This window comes from Phragmites australis, chromosome 1 (genome assembly GCF_958298935.1).
Source record: "Phragmites australis chromosome 1, lpPhrAust1.1, whole genome shotgun sequence".
Taxonomy (NCBI): domain Eukaryota; kingdom Viridiplantae; phylum Streptophyta; class Magnoliopsida; order Poales; family Poaceae; genus Phragmites; species Phragmites australis.
Window position 1 is genome coordinate 26,962,976 of NC_084921.1, and position 9,239 is coordinate 26,972,214.

The following is a 9,239-nucleotide window of genomic DNA, read 5'->3' on the forward strand; positions in this document are numbered from 1 at the left end:
ATTACTGTCCTCTTTCATTTTCTTTCAGATCTTAAGTGTTGCTGCTATGTATGAGTATCCATGTATCTTTAACCTCTCAATGTGTAAATATAGTACCCCTCTGTACAAATAACAGTACTAGAGACTAATTCCTATGTACAACTTACCATATACAACTACTATGTACTTATGTTTCTAAACTATATCTTTTCCTATATCATATCTCTAAAACATGAATTCAGTACGGGCGCGGCAACACTGCGCCACTCTGGCTAGTTTATCCTAATGTGGCCCTTGAGAGAGAAAACTCTGCCTCTTTGAGATTCAGATTTGGCGACAGCGTTTTCTCTGTCGACATCAACGGGTGTAGGAGTTAGTAAAGAGCCCCTTGCCATATGTATTGTGGTGGCATGGACTAACTCCAGTGCTTGGAGGGGTGATTCATGCTTAATACCGAAAGGGTAGGGCCTCTAAAGTCTAGATATCTGGTATCACAGGTTAAGGGAGCTACGGGAAGGAAAAAAATTATCAGCGTCTTCTCAACATGGTGATGAGAAGGATATTGCTGTCATAATGTCCAGTCTCATCTTCCACTCCCTTCCCCTGTGTTTCACAAAATCATGTGACAAAAACTTCCGTGCGCAAGACTACTTACTGAAAAATCTTGATACCAAGACTGCTAGAAGGTCCCAAAGCGCAAAAACAAAATCAGCATGCTCATTGCTAATGTGGAGGAATTAGAGCTTGTTAGCGAGTAGTGGTTTTATTGCTCAAATAGTCCAGCAGAAAGATTCGATTTTCTAATGCCACTGAAACTAGCTACAGTTTGTTTATCTAAGAATTCCCCTGCATTTGTGTGAAACTCTGAAACTATTGACCGGATCAGTTTTACCATTGCATCTTTCGGTACAAACGTAATCAGGTAACAATGAGGCATTTTATTCTGACCTTTTTCCTGTATCCAGGTTGAATATTCTCCAATGCAGACCGGCGCTCACATCCTCAGCAACTCCTGGGAAGAAAGCCCCAGAGGAAACCCTGAGGCAGCAATGATCAGAAAACAGCTTAGAACAAAGCAAGGAATTGGTTACTGTTGGCACCGAAAGATGGCACACCAAACACCGAGCACTTCGTGTACAATATCTGGTGAACATCATCTATGATACCCCAGTTGTTGTGCTGCGTCGTCATGCACGCTCAGAAGGGATCCTGTTGGAGCGCAGATGGCCAGCGGCTTGTCCTTGGTCATCGAGATTAAGAACATGTAGATTGGAAAAGAGAACGAGACTATAGGAGTGAGACAAAACAAAAAAGATAATGTAAATTGTGTTTGATCAATTGGATTGATTCTTCTCAATCGGCCATGACTCTCTCGTTTTTAAAGGGCGATAGGTCTTCGCCGTAAGAGATTAGAACTTCTGATTCGAACTGAACAAGACTTACTGATATGATTCGGCTATGCCACGCCACCTGATCTTCAAACTTTCTATAACTAATATATCTTTTCTAGTCAACCACGTAAACTCTCATAAATTTATCCGAATATCCTTTATTGCAGTTCGGTCTTCTTGGATTCAACTATATGCTCGACCCGAACATCTGCTCGTGTACTACCTTCTCGGTCTGACTACCTGGTTAGAGACCAATTGCTTGATGTATCCATATGCTCGAATCTGACTAGTTCTTCCACCTGTTCAGAGACCAACTGCTGAAATTCACCGTTTTCAAAGATCACCGTGGTCGTGGTCACCTGGTCAGTGGTTGTCTGGTCGGTGGTCACTGGTTGTGGTCACTGGACATTGTCACTGGTCGTGGTCACCTAGTTGGTGGTCTCCTAGTCACATGGTCAGAGACCACCTGTTTAGTTCGGTCACTCACATGCATTCGACCAGGTCCAACAATATCCCATCAAGTCGAACATCATTACAGTGACCACTATAGATGTCAAATCTTGTCATTAACACATGTCCCCTATTTTTGGTAAATAGACATGTTTGAAACATAACAAAATCCTTAGTTGTTCCTCAAGACGATGGTAAGCAAAAATCGGCCATATCTTATCTAAGTACTTTACCACACACTAGGATAATACTTCTTCAAGTATCGTCTGTTAATAACTCTATGCAATTTCTCCCCGTGCAAGGTTTCTAACAAATAAGAATTTCCGGGAACGACACTTACAACTCTGTATGGACCTTCCCAGCTTGAAGACCATTTGCCGAACTTATTGTCCTTTGACCCAACTAGTAGAATAGTCATCCATACAAGATCTCTGATTTCAAATGATTTTGCTATTACCTTCTTGTTCTAGGCTTTTGCTACTCTTAATTTGTCCTTCTCAATTTCCCTTAAAGCATGTAATCGTTCATCCGCCAGTGAGGCTGCTCGACGGTGAGGCAGCTCGGTTGGCGCAAAGAGACGAAGGTTGGCGCGAAGAGCTCAGGAAGAGGACGATGCCTTATATAGACTAGACTTATTAGTGCCGGCTCGTAATATGAAGGCCATAGTTACGAGTCGGTTCAACCCGACTCGATTGTTGATCAAGCGTGGAAAGTTACGAACCGGCACTGATACTTCATCAGTGCTGGCACGGATGACTGTTTCTGTTGTAGTGCTTATAACTTGTTTTGCTAATGATCCCTATCCTTGTAACCCAAGTATAATATATCATTGTCTAACTTAAAAGTTATCCAAGATGCTTAGAAATGAATAGGTCCTCGGTAGAAGTTGAGCGGTGGTTTGACCATCGTTTACGAGCTATATGCTTAACTATTGATCAAAAGGATAATGTTGATGATGGGATGCATGAGATGTGATAATAAGGTGAGATGTGGGAGGCGCTAGGGGTAGGTCAGGAGAGAAAACCGAATACCATAGACCGCTTGCATCGTTTAAGCATTGACCGTGTTACAGTTGGCTTTAGCACTTTCTGTACTTTCCACATATCCCGTATATGGGATGGGTGAGCCAAGTACCTTATGTTGTTGTGGCCTTTTGTCGTGCAAGTCTATGATGTTGTGGGTTGCGGGCTTGTAAAGGTATCTAGTTTGTTCAGGGAGTAGTTCTAGATGACATCCGCACCTATAGGCTCATGTTCAAACGGTTGAGGCTTATTTGGGCAAGGTTGTCGTATGAATCATCGCTTGCAACCGACGGGTTGTATGGAGAGTGGTCTCGTGTCGTGTGGATAAATATGTACCCTCAGTAAGGTGTAAGAACAATTTAAATTACCGCGCTCTCGGTTATGAGCATGTTTATATCCATTTGCATCAATCGTAGAGTCCCGATGTGGAATAATGTTATGGTATGTTGGGAAGTAGTTGTGATGGTTGATGATGAGTTGAGATGTTTCAAGTCAAATATATGTTTATGTTGTTGATCTCATGTTAGAAGGGTATAGGTGGTTAGGTGTAGTTGCTCACACTTGAGTCGATTTTTCCTTTTGCATACAAATTCACTTAACCTTATGGTTGATTCTTTGCTAATTCATCTAGATGCATTATCCTTGAAGTCAGATTATTATATGTACCCATTATAGATTAAGTCTTGCAAGTACCTTCGTCCTAACGTTGCTTTGAAGAGTTTTGCAGGTGAGAAAGAGGTAGTTTTCGTTTACTTAACACCCGCCAATGTTGACGACGAGCGAGAGTAGTGCCTTCTACTCGGGTGATGTTGTTTTGGGGTGGTGCTTCTGGGCAAAATGCTACACCTATCTTTGGTTGTAATAGACTTTATATTCCATTGCGTAGTTTCTCTAAGCCGCTAGGAGGTGAAGTGGTGCTTTTGTCCTCCTAGCATACATTTCCGTAAATAGATGTAAAGCTGTAATGGCTTAAAATACTTGTAATATAATTTCATTACTCGGTCTTTTTTATTCCTTGATTTGATGAAGCATGATGTAAAGGCTTGTGTTCTAATCTTGGGTATAAAACACTTGCCAGGACTACCAGGATTAGATTATGATTAATCATTGTGGTCATAATTATGTAAATGATCATCCTAATAATTAATTAGAATACAATTTAGACGGTTCCTTACAGGTGGCACGGCTGCCGGCGGCAACGCAGCAGGTGGCGGCGCGGCAAATCGATGGTGCGACTAGGGCAGCGGCGCACCATGCAGCATGCAGCAAGGGCGGCGACGTGGAGAGGAGCACGGCGTGGCATGAGGGGGGCGGCACGATGGTGGCCAGTGGCAACGGACCAATGGCGCACGGTTAAGGGGCCAACGGTGATGCGGCAAGCCCCGGGCGACAACACGTCAGGCAATGGCGCATGTGGTGTACCGGAGTAGCGCGGTGGCTACGGGCAGCGGTGACCAACGGGGAGGTGATTAGGGTGGCGACAATGTGGAGCCGGGGATAGCCGACGGCTCGGTCGGGAGGAGTCTGGATGGATTAGGGTGGTAACCGATCTATCCACGACTTTATCCTTTCCCATTCTTTTTTATTTAAAAAATCAGCAGTCTAGGTTTATTAGACTTGCTACGGGTCATAGGGTGCTTGAAACGGATATTTTAATAGTAAAATAAGTTCATCTAAACGAGAGATACATAGTTGTAGGCTCTGATCATTCATATGACCAACGGATTTACATGTCAACCATTTGGTTCATATGGACAACACTCTCTTCTTCTTCTTTTTTTAATAGTTTGGTATTACAATCTTTCCAAGGGAGCATTTAGTGAAATAAGTATAGCTTTGCAGAGGCCGGTGGAATCAGTGCGGCATCAATGTGGAAAAGGAAATCGGCACTGGGCAGCACTTACAGATGAGTAAATTGGTTGCAGAAGAAGTGGTCTCAGCAAACCTTAGTCTTTTACCATTTAAACAGCACTAACTCCAAAGTTGCGTTTTTCTGCTAATTAAAAACTAAACTAGACAAATTCTTAAGCAATGTGGTCAATGGTACAGCAGCAGGTACAAACAAATCAAGGCTCCTAAAGTTATCTGGTTCAGATGGAGTACTTCTGCTGACTCGATTTACAATCACATATGCAAGGTAAATAGCTGTTACCCAAAGTCATGCTAGCTAATCTCTGGGCCTAATAGCCTGACACCCTTACACTACAAAACCCATCACTCATAATCAATTTCAGCTCTGCTGGTTCTTCACCTAAATCCAAATCCAATACCAAGTGCTTAACTGAATCTTTCTTACATCGTGCTAGTTTCTATATACTAACAAATGTGGTGTAACACCTAATTTTTCCACCTTTAGAAATTTCTTAAAATTTGCTAGAATTTAATATGAGTTTAAATAGTTAAAAAAGAGTAAAATCCAATTTTATATAAAAGAAAATATATTTGACATAGGATATAATTGATTATTATGCATTCATGTTGAATTAGGCAAATAGGATTTTTATTTGCCTTTTGATGGATTTTATTTGAAGAGGTTTTGCTTTGAATTTGAATTTGGAATTGAATTTAGGAAAAAAAAAAAAGAATAACCTTTCTCGGGCTGCCCTTTTCTTTTTCCCCGGCCCAATCTCCCTTTCGGCCTCAACCCAGCCGGCCGTCTTCGGTCTTCCTTTCGCCTGAGCCACGCTCGTCCGCCTCGGCTCAATTCAGCGCGCGCTCGTCAGCCACCGCGCCGAAGATGCCCCGCGCCGAGCCGCCTTCACCCGAGTCACTGCCACGTGGGCCCCGCGTGTCGGACTCATCTTCCACCCAAACTCCGCCGCCGTATCTGAGTGGAATCGCCGCAGCCTTTGAGAGTCCCAGCCCGCCCCGACCTCCTTTTTGCCGCCTGTATAACCACCGGCCGTCCCCCTCGGATCTCCCATCGCCAAAACCGCAACCCGAGCCAAATCGACGAATCCGAGCTCCCCGACGCCATTAGCGCCGCCGCTTAGCTGCACTCACCGCTGCGCCGCTCCCGTGCCGCTTAGCCCCAATCTAGCCACCTCCGAGCTTCACAGCCGCCCGCCGGAGCTCTAGCCGCCATCATCTTCGCCGTTTGGCCGCCGGAGCGCCCTCTCCGACGAAGACCCGAGCCTTCCGCCGCCCCTCGTCGTCGCCAAGCTTCTCCAGTGCCGAATCGCTCACGGTAAGCCCTCAAACGGAATGCTCTCTCCCTCCTGAAGCTAATCCGCCCCTCGTCCACCGACCGTCCCCTTTAAGCTCAACCGTCGGATCCATCCTCATCGGCCCAGATTAAATCTATTCGTACCCCTTCGGCTAACCAACCAGAAGCTGCCACGTGTCGCTTCTTAAACCAGTCAGCAGCCACGCCATGTCATCCAGCCACCTCAGCTGCCACCTAGCCCTCTCTGCTGATGTGTCATCCCTGTCACCGTGCCACGTCAGCCAAAGCAGCCCAGTAAATATTTCAAGTTTTTCCAGTATAAAAATAAATCTGATAATTCCTGAAAATTGGTAATTTTGCAGAAAGACCCCTAGACTTTTCTGTAATAACAAAAGAGCCCTGTCTTTTATAGTTAAGTCCTTATACTTTTCCATAATTACAATTAGGTACCTTGTTTTTACAAAAAGGTCCCTGAACTTTCTGTTTAATTCAAAATAAGCCCTTTTCTTTTTCAGATTTAACCCACGATTTGTTTTAGCCCTAACCTTTTCATCGTAGCTCCGTTTTAAGCGATTCTTATGCCGATAGATTCGTTTTTCAGTGCTCTTTCTTTCTAAACAGATTTTATCTCATTGTGCTTTTGTTTTGTGCTCTGTTCTTAGTGTACCTTTTTTGTTTGTTTTCCGGTTATTGTGCAATTAGCCGACAACGTCCCGGAACAATTTTAGGAACATCAAGACCAAGAGCAAGAATACACTGAGTAGCAGCAAGGAGAAGGCAAGTGTCCTTGATCATATTGAACCTATGTTTTTAAATGTTTTGATTTTAACAAACTGCATGCAATGTTTGTTAACATGATGGGTAGTCACCTATGTTAGAGTTTTCCCTAGATTTTTCCATATCAACCCTTGGAACCTAGATGGTTTATGGTTAAGTGCCTTTTATGGGTAGATTGCTTAGCCATGCTTTTGGGATGTTAGAAAGTGTCATAATCTTGACTAATGAACATATACAACAATGGTCGTTAATTTGTTAATGGTCTAGTAACATAGAACCTTAGGCCTTAAGCAAAGTGATTTTGATGGTTGTCATGGTTATGATGTTGGTTTAGTGTTTGCTCAAGTAACCTAAGTAAGGACCGGTTCGTGGAGTGACAACCCAAGAAGTAACGTACTAACTACGAGGCTGATATGGGTAAGACGTGACATATTGATTAGAGTCTATCCAGTGTGTGTTGGGTCAGCACAAAAGGGGGCTTCTTGGTAGGAGCTTAGCTTGCGTAAAGCCTGGCGGTGAAACCTAGTGGGCAGACACATACTGGATTAGTCTCTGGTTAGTGAAAAGTGTCATACAGTGATTCTTGACGGCATACCACTGGCGTGTGTTAAGTGTCTTACAAACACGGCAACATAGAATTCACTGACTCGTGGGGAAAGCTGAACAACCTCTGCAGAGTGTAAAACTGTTATAACAGCCGTGCTCATGGATATGAGAGACTTGGATCCTCACATGATTAGAGGGTAGATGGTTATGGTTCTGGTACAGGGAGTACTAGATGGTTGTGGTTTGGTTATAATACAGGGAGTACTAGACAGTTATAGTATGCAAGGTGGGGAGCCTTGTATGTTGCGTGTTGGACTATATGGGTTACATTCACTCAATAATTGCTTAATGTTTTGAGTCCAAATGTGTTTTCATTACTCGTATTTACACAATTATACCATGTGTTAGCCTATTCTTGATATAAGCCTGCATGTCATTACTTTCCCACACTTGCTGAGTACTATATGTGCTCACCCTTGCTTTCTCCTACAAAAACATATGCTGCTCAGTGGAAGACTTTGAAGATTTCCAAGATGATGACCTGGTGTTCTAAGGGGCGTGTCTTCCAGTCGGTGCCTATGGAGTGTTTGGTCGCCAATGTTTTCGTTCCGCTGCCGTCATTTAGATGCTGTCGTTTAGTTTAATATTTGAGATTGTTCAGGTGAAGTCTTTAATTTGTAAGAAGTGAACGTTTATTTAATTAAAGTATTGCTTTTGCTACTTCACATATGACGTCCTTATGTGTGTTAAACTTTCTGAGCATACATAAGCCGCACTTGATTTTATCCGTTAAAACCGAGTGTGACATGTGGGAGGTGGCAACAACTAATTCATCATCACCCACTTATTACAGACAAGATCCTCGTAGTTCCAATGGATCTGGTAGGTTTAGCACTGTGCTTGCATGATATAAACATATGCACACTCAGGAATTGAAGTATTATTAGGAATATCAAAAGTTATCAAGAAAACAAATGAGTGTTTTCCAATGAGCGATGACTATCTTGGTACAACTTTTAAAGATACCATCTCACCTTTTACTAAGGGCTAAAAGTTAGGAAATGATATTTCGAGGCATTTAAAAACAACAATTGCAATGATATAATATATTCATAAAAAGGCAGCCAATCAGGTAACGGACCCCCATTAGGGTTGATTATTTGAAACAAAGCATTATGAAAAGCTCAATACACCATTTCAAATGTCTAAAATGAACTTTCTTATTTTCAGCACTCTCATGAATTGATTTCTTCAAGGATCTTGTCATGGTTGGGTGCTGCTACCAGCAGTGGCGTGTTAGGGCTGGAGTTGCGCCCAAGCCACCTGCGATAGCATGAGGAGCACGTTGGGCCCAAGGAGACCAAACTTAAGTTGCTAGCGTATCTACTAGTTAGATTGGTTTGTTAGTTATCTAATTATCAAGTTATCATCTTGTTATGGGGCGTCCTATGCATAGGATTAGCCGCAAGAGTTTATGTTCATGAAATAAAGTTTTATTTCCGTCCCTTCTCTCTCTCTGCACCACGGTGAGCAAGCTCTAGACCTCACCGAGTCTCCTAGATGGTGAGGTCCAGGACTCCAGGTTGCAAGCCCCAAGTCCAACCACTCCTACACCCTTAGGTCAGGAATGAGCTTGCTCGGCTATAACAGGATCTTCTTTCATGATATATCTATATAGAAAATAGAGTTCCATTTCTTACAGGCAACGGGCAGGTACTTGTGCGCGCACGTTTACACTTGACGGACATCAACTTAGGTTAGATCTGTGAGGTTGATACGATAACCAAGGCATGAGAAAGATAACTTGTTTAGTTTTTACTGATGCCAACATGAATATCTAGATCATTTATTTGTGTACATTAGCCATGTGTCTTATGTTTTACCTATACGTAAAACTCTAAATTTTCA